Raw genomic sequence first — 19,429 nt, 5'->3', positions numbered from 1 at the left:
ATAAATAAATAAAGTGTATAGACATCTGAAACAACAGAGCCATCGCTAGCGCGATACCGACCCTACTCCAAATTCCCCACATCTGGATACCTTACTCACCACAGGAACACAACACTGATTAAAAGCAGTATTTTTTAGCAGTAATCTTCTGAAATGTCTAGGAAATTTCACAGTTGGTCTGCTCCAGATTTTGAGCAGAATATTTCCTGCTTTGCGCTACCTCAGTTATTTTTATCACTTACAATATACACTGGCCTTAATCCGTCTAACGCAGACGATCTAGGCAGTGTCAGAAAGACACTGTGTCGCCTAGGCCACTCTTCAGGAAAACGCAGAGTCGCCTAAACTCTGCGCCACCCTCTCGACCTCACTGCCTAGGCCCACAGGAACGACGAGTCGATACGTGTGAAGCCAGTTCGGCTGCAGGATTCTTTCGCATTTTAGAGCTATGCCACGAATACTTGATGGAGACCCCATTCCGGGTTTCAAATGAAGTTTTCCTTCTCCAGGATTCTGATGATTTTGAGCCAGGTTTATCCCTCGGTCGCCTTTTACGACCCCCGCGGGAAGAAAGGTGGTGATGCTATTCTACTCAGCCGACACCACACGGCACACTCACAGTACCGTTACTCTTATTATCATATTTTTAAACCAATCACACTCAACTCTGTTTCAAACCAGCTTTGAAACCGTGATGTAGTATGAGAAAATCTGATACTTACAGCCATTATGTTGAAATTCAACACGCCAACCATGTACGATGGAACTTGCATAAAGAAAAACAGAAATGCGACAGAATTTCCAACATGTGCTATGACAGTCGCCCACAAAGGAATCGAAGTAAATATTTTATTCCATGGAACTTTGGGTTTCTAAAAAAAATACAAAATTAATAAACACCGTTATTTTTGTCGTTTTTCATTCATTTATGTTGATTAGTAAACACTCAAAATTGTAAAAAAAAGTATCACGCATAAAAGTACGTCTTTATCAAGATCTATTTTTTTAAATAATAGAAAATCTTAAAGAATTAGGAGTACTGACCATCACCACTTCTTCGACATGATCCCGTACAATATAATTTTTTTCCTTCTCTGACACTAATTTATGTTCACTGGGGGTAGTAGTCCCGAAGAAAGTTATCAAGAAAAACGGAACTGAACTTATTATTCCGACTAACCAAAATGTCGCCGGATATCCTAATTTACTGTCTGCCAGAACACCAGCTAAGAAGAACGCTAACGTGCATCCAATACCTGAACCTAAAAAACACAAAATATCCAGTCAAAGAACCATTTCGGTCATTTTTGTCCGTCAAGTTTGTGACACCGTTGATAACCTTTCTCATTGTGTCCAGCACAGTTATGCTTTCTATAGCGACCATCTTTGATCGAGATTATATAATATAATTGTGTTTGCTCGCAAACGAAAAAAACCGACTTCAATTACATCGTCAAATAATACGAAGTAGACGAAAACACAGTCAAGTAAATAATACGTGTTATCAAAGATTACTTAAACAGTAGTAATAAGATCTCTATTAAATTTAAATATGACTGCATGACAAGCATTAGCTTTCCAACAAAGTAAGAATCGTCAAAATCGATAAATCCATTATTATAAAGTTACTCTTTTTAATACAACGTAGGTCGACGAAAAAATAGTCAATAAAATACGCAATATTGTATATATAACTCTAAAGGTACTTGTCAGATCTAAATATCTCAATTAAATTTAAATGGGACCAAATTCATCAAAATCGGTTTACTCTGTGAAAAATTCTGATTTAACTTATATAAATAATTGTGTTCGCTCGCAAACGAAAAAAGAACCGACTTCAATTACATCGACAAGAAATACAACGTAGATCGACAAAAAAAAGAGTCAAGCAACTACGCGTTATCAAAGATTACTCAAAAAGTAGTTATCAGATCTCGATAAAATTTATATGGACCACATGATAAACATCAGCTTTTAATTAAATTAAAAATTATCAAAATTGGTACACCCAGTAAAAAGTTATTGAGAGTTTTCCTCGATTTCTCTGAGATCCCATCATCAGATCCTGGTTTCCTTATCATGGTACAAACTAAGGATATCCCCTTTCCAACAAAAAAAGAATTATCAAAGCGGTACATCTAGTAGAAAGTTATGCGGTATAATACTACGTAGGTCGACGAAAAAAGCGTCAAGTAAAAACGCATTATTAGATATAACTCGAAAAGTAGTTGTTAGATCTCAAATAAATTTGAATGAGACCAATTGGCGCACACCACCTTTCGATTTAAACAAAATTTGTCGAAATCGGTCAAAAATTCTGATGTAACATACATAAAAAAAAATACAGTCGAATTGAGAACCTCCTCTTTTTTTGGAAGTCGGTTAAAAAATAGAATCGAATTGAGAACGTTTTTTGAAAGTCGGTTAAAAATAATATATTTTATTCGTAAAAAAGTAACTTTGTTTTAAGTATTGTGTTAATACATTTCTTCCATTTTAATTTTCCTTATCACTATGTTAGTATAGTACTATTTAGGAAAAAAAATTATACAGTTTTTACACTATGTAAAGTTATATATATATATATATGTGTGTGTGTGTGTGTGTGTGTATATTTTTTTTATTTTTTTTTATTTTACCTGCATAAATGAAGCTGCTGAGAGAGTTACGTTCGCTAACAGGAAACCAATGCGTAACTAAAAATTGGATTCCGGGGTAAAGTCCAGCTTGAGAACCGCCTTGCAAGAAACGAAGTACCGCAAATGATATCCAACCACCCTAAAATAAAGTAAATAAATATAAATATAAAATGTAAATCTATAGATATAATAAAATGGTAGAAAAGTCAAACTGTATATTGAATATTTTTTTAAAATAATACTTGGGGTGTGATCTACAATCGATACCGAAGCCAAAAATATAGTTTTTAGAATTTTTGTCTGTTTGTCTGTATGTATGTCCGGGATAAACTCAAAAAGTACTGCATGGATTTACTTCAAATTTGCCACGAATATTATTAAGAAGTCGGGTCAACATATAGGCATATTATAGGCATATAGGCATTCTGCAACAACGTGTAATCTAACGACGCATATTTGAATGTTGTTGTTATTATGTTAATAACCATGTCATAAGCTAGCTTCACACTATAAATAAAGACATTCTGTAGTATATTGAGTATCAGCATTGCACCCGTGCGAAGCCGGGGCGAGTCGCTAGTATATTAGAACATACACAGCCATCTGTTCCCATGTTAAGCAACTTAATGCTTGTGTTACAGGTAACAGACGGCTATTATAGCTGAGTATTTTTTTAATATAAACATACATAGAAATAATACATATATAAATATACTAATGCTCATACTCGTATTACACCCAAACTCAGGCGGGAATCAAACCCGCAACCCACGGAACAAAACCAGGGCTTGTACGCCGCCAACGGGTTAGTCAAAAATATAAAATTAAATAACTTTATTAACTTATACAAATTAAATTATGACACCGATTGTTTTAAAGTGACAATAATAATACTATAATAATTGACTCAATACAAAACGAAAAATTTGTAGAATAGAGTCGAAAACGGTTGAAAATGACGACACAAAAAATGACATGCTTAAAAAACGACATGCAAACTCACCCATGCAATTAACCAAGGTGCCACAATCGATGTGACTGCATTTACAGCCAGTGATATTTGAAGTAGAACCTTTCCACCAAATCGCTGTCCCAAGAGACTGATAGGAAACATCATGACAGCAGTGCCAAGGAAAAACGATCCGAGAATAATCTCGTGTATTGACTTCGGCCAATCATAAATCTGAAAAAAAAAATAATAAAAATTAATGACATTTTTTTTTACAACAACGTTCATAGAAAAGAAAAACACATAGACACATATAAAAACCACAATAAAATGTCAAACAATATGATCCTTTACATGAAGTGATAAAGTAAGGTCTATATGGAAAGAAACACATTTCATTCTACACAAAGATAAGTTGTGTCATGTCATACATCGTGTGTATGTCCTTGTTTCTATTTAGGTCTAACAATCTACCCTAGTGAGACACCTTGTCATAAATACATCGTACTCAGTCGTCGGTATAAAAAATTCAGAAAGGGTAGTCATAGTAATTAGGAATGAGAAAGGTTGTCACAAACATAATTATTCTCTTGCGCCCAACGGTTAAGAACGATAGCTGAAATACTCAAAATGGTCCTGTTAGATCTAAACGGAACTAACAGCTTTCTGAATAGAACGGAAGAAAATTTAACTAAACTAGAAAAACTAGATTGAACTTACTTGATATATATCCAAATATCTAACGATATCATGCGTTTCATTCCTTTCTAATTTGCTATTTAACTTTGAATTTACTGTTTGATTAGTAGTATTTTCAGGTATCGACATCGCAACAATCGTGACTCCTGCATGACCACTCGCAATGTACCCGAAGGTAAGACATATAAACATCAGAAATGCTTGTATATGACGATGTCCTAAACCATACGAGCCTGTATCTTCATTTTTGGAACCTAAAACAACATCAGCAATCAGAATTATTTGTGTTCTCAGATGTAAAACTAATGAAAGAATGTAGCTAATGAAAAGACAAATTTAATCATTAATTTACAACGTGGTCCTGCTTTGCTAATCTAGGTAGAATTAGTGCTGGTCAGTTTTTATCTTAATCATCATCATCACTTCAGCCTATCGCAGTCCACTGCTGGACACAGGCCTCCACAAGTTCGCGCCAAAAATGGTGTGAACTCATGTGCTTTGCCCATAATCACCACGCTTGGTAGGCCGGTCGGTGACCGCAGGGCTGGTTTTATCGAACCGAAGACGCTGCTGGCCGTCTTTGGGCTGTGTATTTGAAAGCCAGCAGTTGGATGGTTATCCCGCCATAGGTTGGCTTTTTAAGTTCCAAGGTGGTAGTGTAACTGTGTTATCCCTTAGACACCTTTTACGATACCCACGGGAAAAGAGGGCGAGTCTATATTCTTTATGCCGTAACCACACAGCAGATGAGATAACATACGTACACAAAAAAATACAATAGAATTGAGAACCAGTTTCTTTTTTGGAAGTGGGTTAATAAAGCAGCTGTTAAATCTTAGGACGATTGTTTTTAATTTAAGTTTTTACTGATTTAAATGACTTTATTAATCAGTCTTCCTTGTGTAGAATTTTAAGGCATCCGTACCATATGCGTTTTGATAAAATAAAGCCGAAAATGGCTCATTTAATTTTGCTATTTCAAAAGATTTACCTACCAAAATGATTAAATTTCAAATTATCTTAACACGTTATGTTTTAAAATCTTTTAATGGCTTTATATATTTTTTTATCACAAAGTAAGCCATTCCTTAGATAAATTCTTATCCAATCCTTTTCCATAAATTAAAATATCAAATTCAAGACTTAGACTTCGTTGTCACTAACTAAACAGATAGCAACACAATTTTAGTATTATATTTTCTATCCAAATTAAATATTCAAACAATATAGTTTTAAGTCTTTCGATATTTTTGTAATACGATAAATTAAGAAGATAAGATAACGACAGTGTAACACAAGTAGGGTAAGGTTGCTCAAGTCGTACCCCCTAAGGAAATAATGTTGTAATATTTAATGCATTTCAAATAAAACAAAATCTTTTGCATGAACATAATCTTCATTTAGTTACCTTTTAATCAATATTCATAGAAATTTAAAAGCCACTTAGCAACATAGATATTTTAACGATTTTCACAAATGTACCTTCGGTACGATTAAGGCGCCTAGTTGCCTAATTCGTACCACCTATAACCTAAATCGTACTTAGAATAAGTCTTTAGTTAAGACATTGTAAACGATATAAAAAAATATTTAAGTAATAACAAGAGATCACATTAAAATAAACAAAATTTACAAACAAATTAGTCTGAATTTCTAACATCAACTTAAAATATCATTCTTTGGTTAATAGTCTCTCATCTTTTGTGCGTAGAGTAAGGGGCAGCCAAAACAGTGTGCTGAAGATGATCGCGGAGCATTTTGACTGCTTCTACCTCCGGCATTGCTGCGATAGACACCTTGCGATACAAATGTCGGAGCCAAAGCTTTAAATATTAATTATTATTATTATTCATATTGGACATTGTTTGATTGTAATTAGTTTCATTTTATTATTGTAATTGTATTTTTCAAATTTTCGTGACATTTTTTTTAGTTGTATTTGATTATAAGAATTGAAGAAAGTCAAATGTTTTGTGGGTCAAATTGTTGCCTGAAATAAAGAATTATTATTATTATTATTATAGTCACAAAATCAGTCATAGTGACCTATAAACTAAACTAAAAATAGAAAACAAAATTCAGCTCAGACTATTTCAGTCCACAGCTGGACATAGGCTTCCCCAAGTTCGTGCCAGACAAAACAAAAGTAAAAAGCCAAGAAGCAAAATTATAACTTGTTAATCATACAAAGTAAAGCTTAGACAATTATTGTGGTTGAACACAGATATCACAAACGTATTTTTTAATTTTATTTTCGATGCCAGCTCATCGGTCATGTACCCAACCTTTACATTTTAGACACTGAATCATATTTTCTTGATAATCTTCCTTACATGGTTGACACAGCCACGATTCTTTTCCTTTTATTTATTTGTTCTTCTTAGATGTTCCGTCTTTCTTCTCTTTGTGGGGTTATTTTCTGTTTTGATTTTTTTAATATCCAATACAGTCTTCTTTCTTTTATTTATGTTGTCCTTGGTTTCTAATTCATTTTTGTGGGGACTGGAAGTTAATTCCATTGCTGGTTTAGTACCTTTATTAATTTTTTTAATAAATGTTGTTATGCAATGTTAAGGAACAGGAGATAAAATTTTTAAGTGAGTTAGCCTGCTATTCTCTTTTCTCTGTTAAAATGATGGGGTAATTGAAATTTTTCGGCAAGCTCGAACGCAAGTTTTCTAAATTCAGTCGTAGTTAACCCGAAAAAACAAGACTCCAAATTTATCAAACGCTGTGCCAACATCTCCATATCTGATGACATATCATTGGGTCTTCCAAATTTTGTTGTCTTATTCAATCCTTTTAAATGTCTCCGTAATGTAGGTTTTGGTATATTATATCTTCTACCAGGGGTTTCAGTTGGTGCGTGTCAGACAGAATGACATATCCCGCGGCTCCCCCGGGAACTACGGGAAACGGAGAAAAGACCGGCAGTGGAATGTATACTCTGAATCGTATAATAAAAATAGGTAAATAAATATGTGTCTCAAACTCACCGGCCACACTTGAATTTCCTCAAAATTAATCAAAGTCAGAAATTACTGTATTCCCAGTACGTTTTATAAATACTTTATTAAAATTATATTTGTTTTTAATAAATAACTTATAATTATTTAAAGTATGTTATTGTAGTAAAGTTATGTAATAAAGGATATTTTTTTTATTTTTTGCTGAGACGTTAATAAATATGTAAATATAAATTTTAATAATATTACATTACTTCGTTTTAAAAAAAAATGCATTTTTATTTACATCAGAACTTATGGCTGGACTAGGTATATATTATATAGCATATATAGTTTGTAATATATACATACAGTTTTGTTCGATTTCTATCTTTATTTTAACACAAAAGACAGTAGTATTTTGCACTGAGCTAGCCTTACAACTTATTTTTAAAGTCACTTTCAATGACGTAACATTCCACTATTACACAGTTCATTAAGTTTATTCACCGAGCACTACATATAGTCCAGTCTGTATTCGCACTGATGATAGGTATTTTGCACTTTTGACACATTATAAAGCAAATCAAAATACGAGAACAGTGACAACCGTGGACAATCTAACCGTGGACAAGTAACCTACCCTCATCATTATTGCTTCAACAAAAATATACCTCTTTTGTATAAAATTAAAAAAGTACCCTCCTAAATTAAAGCCCTCCAAGCATTACTACCCTCATAAATAAAAGAATGTATAAGTTAGTGTCGTGCGTTAAAAAAAAATGTAATAAATATACGTAAATGTAATTAAATTAAAAAAAAAAACATAGAATAAGAGAAAATTAATTATTTCTTAACGCAACGAACTAAATCACAGAAATATATATATAAGACCAATGAGTTATATTTTTGTTAAAGCATAACACAATTTTGATTCATCTAAAACAAAGATTTATTTATTAAAACCAGATAGGTTTTACATAACAATTATCACAAGCAAAAATAATTAGGTAGGTACTAACCTAAAACAAAGAATCGACAATTAGATGTTCATGCTTTACAATTGTTATTATAAAAACTTAAATAGTTCTTTACACTTTGAATTGAAGCAAATTCACAAACAACCACGTTTTAAAGACATTATAAAGAAAACATCTGTAATCTAATTAATTCTAACTATTTGATTTGGACCAAAGAAAAAATACGCTTTTACATTCTCCCCACTGGTGGCTCCCTCTTGTAGCTTAACTGATAGGTACATACTCAAAAGTCAATGTCGGTGTCAATGTCAACACAAAGCTTACATATATTTTAAAAAAAGTTAGCGATCAGATTGGATTGGAGAACTAAATTAAATTAGACTAATGTAGAAAGTAATTTAATACAAGGAAACACAATTTTAAGCCTAATACAAATTTGAATGAACAAACAACTTTATCTTCCTTTTATGGATTAAACGAACGAGTTTAACACAACCCGAAATTATTGTAAATCTACACTATGGACCGAAACACATTTTGATTAATCTAATATTAATTTAAACTACACTGAGGGTTCGAATTATTTCTAACACGTAGGTGGAGGTTAACTGTGGTCACTTATCATCCCAGGCCTTTGGAGCCTAGGCCTCAGACTGAGGTCTGGGACCTAGGCTCCAAGGGGAAGAGTTGCTGGACTTCTACTGGGCGCATCCCCCGGGTGGCGGATAGGGGGAGGCCACTCGCGGCTTAACCGCCGCGGGTGGTAGGGGTCTTCGGACCCCCGCGGACCAAAACCAGACGATGCGCTCCGGGTACCGCTCTGGTCATCAGAGTGGACCTGTGAGCACAGGTGTGTTGGCACGGAGGTGCAGCTGTGTGTGTGGCGCTGAGACGGCGCGGAGACGTGGGGGTCGGGTTTTTTCCTTCCCCCCACACGGTGGACGGGGTGGGCGGGTTCGCTCGCCCGCCCTGTAGCGCTAAGGCGCGGTATGCTGGCTGGGTTGTACTGGCTCCCTGGAGCTTGCTCGGTTGCTGGTGCAATCCGGCAGACCAGTTGCGTGTGGGCCGGGCTGTGCTGGCTCCCTGGAGCTTTGACTCGGTGTCGGTGCAGTCCGGCGGACCCGTAGGATAGTTGCCGGGTCACGCTGGGCTCCCTGGAGCTTGCTCGGTTGTTCGGTGCGATCGATTTCGAAGATATTACAGATTTAAAAATTTCGGTACGTAGCGTTTTCGGCGCTTCCGGCCGGCCGGAGCTGCGGGAGTGTGCCTATAAATAGCGCGTCCGAGGCCGCGGCTCTCCCTGTAGCACTTTGAATTTAGCAGCGATCGGACGCGTTTATTTTATGCGCGGGCAGTAATGAATAAATCAAAACTACTGGATCGATTTTAATCATTTTTTCAGTGAATGACATAGGCTATATATTTTATAACCGTACGAAGCCGGAGCGGGCCGCTAGTATGTATATAATCTGAATCTCGGAAACGGCTCCTACGATTTTCATGAAATTTAGTATGGAAGGAATTTCGGGGGAGATAAATAAATCTAGCTAGGATTTATTATTAGGAAATGTCGTTTTATCCCAGTTTTTAGACAGTGAAAAAATATCATTAGAATACGAAGGTAAATTTCGCAACTGTGAGTAAAGTTGTAATAGCTCAGGTGGGAAATCGACCGGTCGCGATCGAAAAGACCATGGTTCAATCCTCGATCGATTATTATTTTTTTCTTTTTTTTTCTAATTGCACTCGTTATATTTTATTTAATAGTGTATGTAAAATTGAAAAATATTATTCATATTTTATCATTATTATTTTTTAATATTTTTTTTATTTTTGATTTTTTTATATTTATTTATATTTTTTATCATTGTCGGTAAAAAAAATATTATTCATATTTTATAAGTAATGATTTCCAAGAAACACGATTTACTAAAAATACCGAGCTAAGCTCGGTCACCCAGGTACCTATTAATTATAGAAATATAGTCTTTGACATCAAAACCTTAATAATGTACAAATTTATAATTTAAATTAATTATGTTCGAATTTCAACAACTAGGCGACCACTAGTGTTAATAAATCTCCAACAATAAACATTTAAACATTAACTTCGAGAACACTATACGCTATACTCAAACTTACATTAGTTTAAGAACTTAGTAAGGTTAAATGATAAAGGTTTAGTATTTTTTGTTTTTACGTTTTTTGGTTTTTGGTTTAATTTTAGTGTTATTTTTTTTTACTCATATTTTATTTAAAAAAAATACTTTAAATACTTCGAATTTAAGATAGAAAGTAATCAGTAAAATTATATGTACTTTTTCATACTAAAAAGTGGCACGAACTCGTCTCAATTCGCGTTTTTTCAATTTTTTAACCCACTTATATTGATACACACACGTAAAAAAACTAACATTCATATTGGCAAACTAATTTCCTTGTTAAATAGTTCACCACATCATCGCGATCGATTTCAAAAACATAATCACAAGCAATGTGTGTAACATAGTAACAAGTGCTACATAACCTGCCAACCCGCAATGAAGCAGCGTGGTGGATTAAAGCTTCGATTCATCTCCTACATTAAAAAAGAGGCCAATGCTCAGCAGTGGAATGTTACAAGCTGAATCAATCATTAGTGAGAGTAATCGTATCACGTACTTGCAATACGGTCTATAATTTTTTGGTATGTTATAAATCAATAAAATAATTTGTAATTGAGAATTAAATATTTCCAAATAGTTATGGTACAATCCGCGTGCAATGGTGCCAAGAATGCTGGCAGCATTTCCCCGTTGAATCGCTATGCTATGTCGCTATGTTCTTTCACACACAAATTCTAAATTTACAAATGAATGCATCAATGGTAAATAATCATTTATTTAATGTTACAGATTATTAAATTTAATAAATCTTTTATAAAAAAAAATAATTAAGTATATCAAAACTTAAATCATATTAACTATAGTTTTCAAATTCAGTTCTACGAAAGTTATTTTTTTTTCAATTATTTTTTTGCTACCCAAAAAAGCGTTACATTAATAATTAAAAATAAATGTCAATAAATTATTATATATAAATTTTATATTTGAATAATTTAAAATTGGGGTATTTTAATAAATGAGAATTAAAAAAAAATATTGTTATACAATAAATCGCTTAAACTCACCAAATTCCTCTTTAGATTTTCGTCCTGTTTCATTAAATATTTGTGGCACAGAATTCACCATTTTTTTTTCTTAATTTATTTCGCTAAATATCTAAAACGGGTCCCAAAAGCTCACGCGTCAGTTGTAAATGACATTTACATATTATGTAGATTTGACTTCTTCGAAAATGTTACTTATACGATACAGTACAATAAATATAGATAAGCATAGCCATCCGAAAATTTTTATGATATTATCATTACAATTAACAACGTTAACACCTTTTAAAGTAATTTTTATAAAGTACTAAATGACCACATAACTGTCTGATATTACCACATGATTTCTGATACCATTTTAATTTATTGTTAACTTAATCTATAATCTATCTATAATATATATAAACGCGAAAGGTCATTCATCACGAAATTTCCGAAACTATAACACCTACAAACTTGAAATTTGGCAGGTAAGCTCCTTATAAGACGTAGGCATCCGATAAGAACGGATTTTACGAAACTCGACCCCTAAGGGGGTGAAATGGGGGTTGCAAGTTTGTATGAACGTCCTATGATTTTGAAGTAAGAGACTTGAAATTTAAAATGTATGCTCTATAGATGATGAGAAGGTGTTCAAATAATATATCTTTAGAAATCAACTCCCTTTTGGGGTTGAATCGGGGGATGGTAGGTTGACTCACTCATCACGAAATCTCCGAAACTATAACACCTACAAACTTGAAATTTGGCAGGAAGGCTCCTTATAGAGTGTAAACATCCGCTAAGAACAGATTTTACGAAATTCAACCCCTAAGGGGATAAAACGGGGGTTGGAAGTTTGTATGAAAGTCCCATGATTTTGAAGTAAGAGACTTGAAATTTAAAATGTATGCCTTATAGATAAAGAGAAGGGGTCCGAATAATCTATCTTTAGAAATCAACTCCCTTTTGGGGTTAAAACGGGGGATGGTAGGTTTACTCACTCACCTCGAAATCTCCGAAACTATAACAGCTACAAATTTGACGTTTGATAGGTAGGTTCCTTATAGAGCGTAAACATCCGCTAAGAACAAATTTTACGAAACTCGACCCCTAAGGGGATAAAACGGGGTTGGAAGTTTGTACGAAAGTCCTACGTTTTTGAAGTAAGAGACTTGAAATTTAAAGTGTATGCTCTATAGATGGTGAGGAGGTGTTCAAATAATGTATATTTAGAAATCAACTCCTTTTTGGGGTTAAAACGAGGGTTCGTAGGTTGACTCACTGATCACGAAATCTCCAAAACTATAACACTTACAAACTTGAAATTTAGCAGGTAGACTCTTTATAGATCGTAGACATCCGTTAAGAACGGATTTTACGAAACTCGACCCCTAAGGGAGTAAAACGGGGGTTGGAAGTTTGTATGAAAGTCCTATGTTTTTGAAGTAAGCTACTTGAAATTTAAAATGTATACTCTATAGATGGTGAAGAGGTATCCAAATAATGTATCTTTAGAAATAAATTCTCTTTTGGGGTTAAAACAGGGGATGGTAGATTGACTCATTCATCACGAAATCTCCGAAACTATAAGAGCTACAAATTTGATATTTGACAGGTAGGTTTCTTATAAGGCGTAGAAATCTACTAAGAACTGATTTTACGAAACTCGACGCTTAAAGGGGTAAAACGGGGGTTGGAAGTTTGTATGAAAGTCCTATGTTTTTGAAGTAAGAGACTTGAAATTTAAAATGTATGCTCTATAGATGATGAGAAAGTGTACAAATAATGTATCTTTAAAAATAACCTCCCTTTTGGGGTTGAAACGGGGGATGGTAGGTTGACTCACTCATCACGAAATCTCCGAAACTATAACAGCTACAAATTTGACATTTGGCAGGTTGGTTTCTTATAGGGCGTAAACACCCGCTAAGAACGGATTTTACGAAACTCGACCCCTAAGGGGATAAAACGGGAGTTGGAATTTTGTATGAAAGTCCTATGTTTTTGAAGTAAACGACTTGAAGTTTAAAATGTATGCTCTATAGATGGTGAGGAGGTGTCCAAACAATGTATCTTTAGAAATCAACTCCTTTTTGGGGTTAACACGGGGGATGGTAGATTGACTCACTCCGAAACTATAACACTTACATACTTGAAATTTGGCAAGTAGGTTTTGCATAGGACGTAAAAGATAAAATGGGGGTCGGAAGTTTGTATGAAAGGCCTATGTTTTTAAAGTAAGAGACGAAATTTAAAATGTATGCTCTATAGATGGTGAAAATGAGTCCAAATAATGCATCGTAATCTATATATATAAAAGAGAAAGGTCACTGACTCACTCATCACGAGAACTCAAAAACCGCTGGATGGTTCATCCATCCAGGATGGACAAAGATGAAATTTAGCAGGGAGGTAGATTATAGTTAGTAAACGTCCGCTAAGAACGGATTTTTTGATATTCCACTGCTAAGGGCGTTTGATTGGGGTCGATAGTTTGTATGAAACATATACAGCAGCTATAATTTCGCCTGCTAGGTTATTTATACTGCAGCCTAAAAATAAAACTAAAACTGTGGTGTATAGAGAGGTTTTATAAAAATAACTAATAAATTATACTAACTTGGGCCTTTTAAAAAATTACTTAGCGTGATAAGTATTTCAAGTGACTGAAATAAAAAAATAATTTGCTTAAACATCTTGATAGTAATGCATATCTTCATAACCACGCGAACGTAGTCGCGGGCAACATTTAGTGTATTATAACAATAAGTCCCCAAAAATGTATGTGATCGATTCCCTCCAAAATTTACTGAACGGCTTTTCATGCGGTTTTACCAATGGAGAGAGGGCTTCAAGAGGAAGGTTTACGGAACGACTAAGCCGATTTTGATGAGATTTTGAGTTTCACTGGAAGTTCGCCAGGAAAACTTTGTGACTTACTGATTTAAGCGCGGGCGAAGCCGCGGGCACAGCTAGTATATTTATATTTCAATTTATTCAATATAATTATGTAATAGATCGAATAAACGTATTATGCGGTATACTTTTTTGTGTTGTTCATATCGCGTTTTTTTTTTTTCCTTTATTAGTATGTATTGTTTTACAATATTTTATATAATCTATAGATTTCTATGTTTATGTATGTATCCATGTGTATGTGTATTTCTATCAGAGTGCCGCCAAAATGAAAATTAATTACAAAACTTAGGGTGGTCCTGAAAACCAGTGTTAGGACTAACAGTCCTAACGTAAACTGAGGTCACACCTTTTTGTGAGGCATGCTGCAAACTTATATAAAAAATGTATTTAGTTAAATACTTTAAATCGATAAGCTTATGTTGTATCTCTTTTTTTTGTTTTGTTTTACGTTTTACTCTTTGTATTTAGTCCTTGTTGTAAATTATGTACTATGTGTTTTCTTTTTATATAATTTTAACCTGATGCAGTGTGTTTTCACAAATAAATTTATTATTATTATTATTATTTTTATTATTATATGGACATACAGCACAAAATTCACCATAACATTAATACACGACAAATAACAAAACAAAAACTTATAACAACAACTGCAACAGATAACGTATATGGCGAAAGGACCACGGAATATTTGACTCCTCACTTGTTGAATGGATTAGATGTGGCATTTACACTCCGGACAAATCTCTGCGATTTTTGGAGTGTAGTACTGTAATTTTTTTTTTTGTAAAATGAGTTTAAATAATAAAAAACAGAATTAGAAACATTTGTTGTAGATTCCTTAGAACATTTTTTAAACTATATACTGGGACATTCGATCAAAGTAGTCACTGATTGCTCCACCGTGAGATCCTTCTCTAAAAAAGAAAGCCTTAGTTCCTCGCATAGCTCGTTGGTAGCTTACGATTCAGAAGCTTGATATTAAGATCGAGTATAGACCTAGAAATCATATGAAAGATGTCGATGCTCTGAGTCGTAACATATCGTCCGATATAGCAGCCCCGATAAATATCGATACGTTCCAATCTTTTAATCCTAGTGTTAATATAAATATGATAGTCATCGATGACTGGTACAAATGTAAGATAAAAAGTTACGAATTATCGTAAAACTGTTACTGATTATACAGGCTAGCAATAGATTATTGGTGTATTCCATATTATTTGTTAGTGGAAATTTATACAAATATTTCGCGATTAAATTGGCTAAGTAAGTATTAAACGGTGCGAAGAATTGATTAAAATTGGTTGTTGGGTAAAGCTTTAGATTAGGAAAAACCATATTTCGGGATCGTGGGGAGAAGCGAGGGGGGAGAGTGGGGAACGCTACTCCTGGTACCACTGTCACACTTCTAAACCCCACGGTTATGGAGATATCCATGGTTAAAGTTTTGAGGTTAGAAGAAGAATTTCGTAGCTTTCACACGTTATTTTCAAATTTCACAAGCGTTTTTTTCACATTTCATAAGATATTTTTAAACAGGAGTACGTAAAAACGATCTCGACTCCAAGATCTACAAACGATACAACTTACGTTACTCATGCTCCGTTCTGTAGTTTTCACGTGTTATTTTCACATTACGCACATGATTTTAACATTTCACATGTTAATTTAACGTTTTTTACACGGTTTTTTAACAAACGATACAACTAATGTTTAACAACTGAGAGATAGATGTTTTAATAAAAAATGACAAGCCACTTATCGTTTTGCTCCAAAGCAATGTAAGCATAAATTCATTGTTTTTGTTTAAATAACTGTAAAGGCAAAGGTCTTTTATTTCCATAACGTCCATACTCTGTAAGAGTATGGAACGTATACTGAATAATCGGCTTCTGGCACACCTTGAGGAGAACGATCTTCTTAGCGACCGACAGTTCGGTTATCGCCGCAAGCGGTCCATGGGTGATCTTCTCGCGTATGCCACACACACTTGGAGTGAGGCTATCGAGAAACACGGGGAAGCCATAGCGGTCTCGCTCGACATCTCGAAGGCATTTGACAGGGTCTGGCACGATGGCCTTATTAGCAAACTTCCCTCATACGGCCTACCCGCTTCTCTCTGTGTTTGGATATCTGACTTCCTGAGGGATCGATCAATTCGCGTGGTTATAAACGGTTGCGAGTCCGATCGTTTGGTCATCAATGCCGGGGTCCCTCAGGGGTCTGTACTCTCGGCAACGCTATTCTTGCTGCACATCAACGACCTGCTCAAACCCGGGACCTTTGGGTATGCAGATGACAGCACCGTTGTCGGGCGTTACGTGTCCGACGCACGAGCGAGTGGGTCTGAGATCCAGTCGCTGAGGGAAGCCATGATTCAGCGTCTGAACTTGTCCCTTAAAGCCGTCTCTGATTGGGGTGACGCAAATCTGGTCAAGTTCAACGCCTCTAAGACCCAGGCGTGTCTCTTCTCGGCAAAACGGAGTTCTTTCCAACTGACTCCCTCTTTCCGAGGTGTGCCCGTGCCCATATCCGGCCACCTGGAGCTTCTTGACGTTACTCTAACATCCACCCTCAATTTTGGCTCGCACATAGAGGCAAAAGCTCAAACAGCTGCCAAAAAACTGGGCGTCCTCTCGAAGGTAAGACAGTACTTCACTCCGGAACACCTTCTGAATTTATATCAAGCACAAGTTCGATCATGCATGGAGTACTGCTCTCATCTTTGGGATGGCTCAGCCAAGTACCAGCTGGAGCTTCTTGAATCAATTGAGAGACGAGCCAGGAGGCTCATCGGTGACGATGCACTGGTCGCCACAAAGCTGCAAAGCTTACATCATCGGCGTAGGGTGGCCGGCCTGTCGGTTTTTTATCGGATACACTTCGGAGAGTGTGCGCAAGAACTCCATGACCTGATTCCCCCCTCCCCCTTCCATCATCGTACAACCAGACGCTCTGCGTTACGTCACCCTTATATGGTTGACATTCCCCCTATACGCACTAAGCGATTCGCTAGTACATTCTTGATCCGTACGGCCAAAGAATGGAACTCTCTACCAGCGTCTGTGTTTCCTGAAAGCTATGACCTGGGGATCTTTAAGTCGCGAGTGAATAGGTTACTTCTAGGTAAGCGTGCTCCATCTTAGACCGCATTTTCACTTATCATCAGGTGAAATAGCGGTCAAACGCCAGCCTATCTATGTATAAAAAAAAAAAAGGTCTAAGACCATACAACCTTGTTTCATTTTATGTTTTTTAATTAAATATATTTTATTTTTATTTATTTCCTGTTATAAAATTACGTCGATTAACGGTGTAATTTTTAAATTAGATAGGTTAGGGTTATTTTTTTTTTGTAACAAAACTATGTCAATAAACAGTGTAATTTTCAAATTAAATAGGTTAGGGTTATTTTTTTTTTGTAACAAAACTATGTCGATAAACGGTGTAGTTTTTAAATTAGATAGGTTAGGGTTATTTTTTTTTGTAACAAAACTGTGTCGATAAACGGTGTAATTTTTAAATTAGATAGGTTAGGATTATTTTTTTTTGTAACAAAACTGTGTCGATAAACGGAATTATGCCTATAAGCGGTTTAGTCAGTCATTAAACAAATAAATATCAGTTGTATCGTTTGTTAAAAAACCGTGTGAAAACAATAACATAACATCTGAAATGTTAATTTCAATAGCGAAATGTGAATATAACATGTGAAAGTTACGGAATTAAGCATGGTTACCGCAAGTTATATCGTTTGTTGATCTTGGAGTCGAGATCGTTTTTACGTACTCCTGTTCGAAAATAACTTATAAAGTTGCGAAACGGTGCATGGATTGCACAGCCCGCAGCGGCGGAGCTAAGGTGAAGTTAGACGCGGAGCTCAAAGATATTATAATAGCTTTAAATTCTTCCTCTAATCTCAAAACTTTAACCATGGATATCTCCATAACCTTGGGGTTTCGAAGTGTGGCAGTGATACCTTGTATAGCTTCCCCTTTACCCTCCGCTCTCCACCCCCAAAAACTTCACAATTCGGTTTTTCCTAGTCTAAAGCTTAGTAGATTGTTGGTTTCCGAAGATAACTCGTTTCATTAAAAAATATGTTGTAATTATTGTTGTAAGTAACTGAGGTTGGGTACAACTTGAAATTTTATGGTTATAGAAACTTTATTCTCATAAAGAATTACAACAAATTCAATTACATGAGAAATTCAACTATATAAACAATTTATAGTTTATAACATAGTATTACTGCGAGTCCAACACAAAAGAAAAAATAAAACTAAAGTGGGTAGAAATTCAACAATCAGTTTACACAGCGATCGAATGCGTGGAATATACATAGATCAAACACAGACCAGAAGTGGCATGGCACTTCAGGGCACTTAAGTTATTTGTTATTTTATATATTATTATAAATATTTTATATTTATAATAGTTTTATTTTATTCAGCAATTGTTTATTATATAATGTTTTAAACGTTTTTTATATGTTTGTAATGATTGTGAGTTCTTTACATCATTTGGAATTTTATTATATAATTTCACGCCTTGAAACAAGATATTTTTTGCACCGTAGTTCGTTCTTGGTGCTCGACATATAAGGTTATTCGCGCTCCTCAAGAGAATTTTTTGTACTTGCATTTTTTTAGTGAAATTTATTTGTGTATGTATATTTTTCGTTAAAATTTTTCTTATTAATAAACAAGTATTGTACGTGTAAATTTGGGTAACATTCAATAATTTAGTTTTCTCGTATACATTTTTTCGTAGGCGTTAAATAATTATAATTAAATAGTACCTTTAATAATTTATTTTGAGCTCTTTGTATTAAATTTAAATTGGATTATGCTGCTGCGCCCCAGATTTCAACCAAATAATCAATGTGGGGTTTAACAAGTGCGTTATAAATGAGGTAGCGAACTTTTTGTGGATTCATTGGCCACAGCATCTGTTGCAGATGATTGTTGCAGCGCTAGTGTGTTGGTAGGATCCCCACATCGTCGTTGATGGCTATAGAGCCCTATTGCCGCCCGGCATTTCTTGCCACATCGATTGCACTCAAATCGCGAATCCGTTAGAGTAGGAGATGAGGCATAGCGCAGTTTTTTCTGCTTGATATTCTCGAGCCAGTCTTCGTCGTGCTTGGCAACTCCAATTTTGAT

This window comes from Melitaea cinxia, chromosome 9, assembly GCF_905220565.1.
Source record: "Melitaea cinxia chromosome 9, ilMelCinx1.1, whole genome shotgun sequence".
NCBI lineage: Eukaryota > Metazoa > Arthropoda > Insecta > Lepidoptera > Nymphalidae > Melitaea > Melitaea cinxia.
This window is presented reverse-complemented; position numbering follows the sequence as displayed.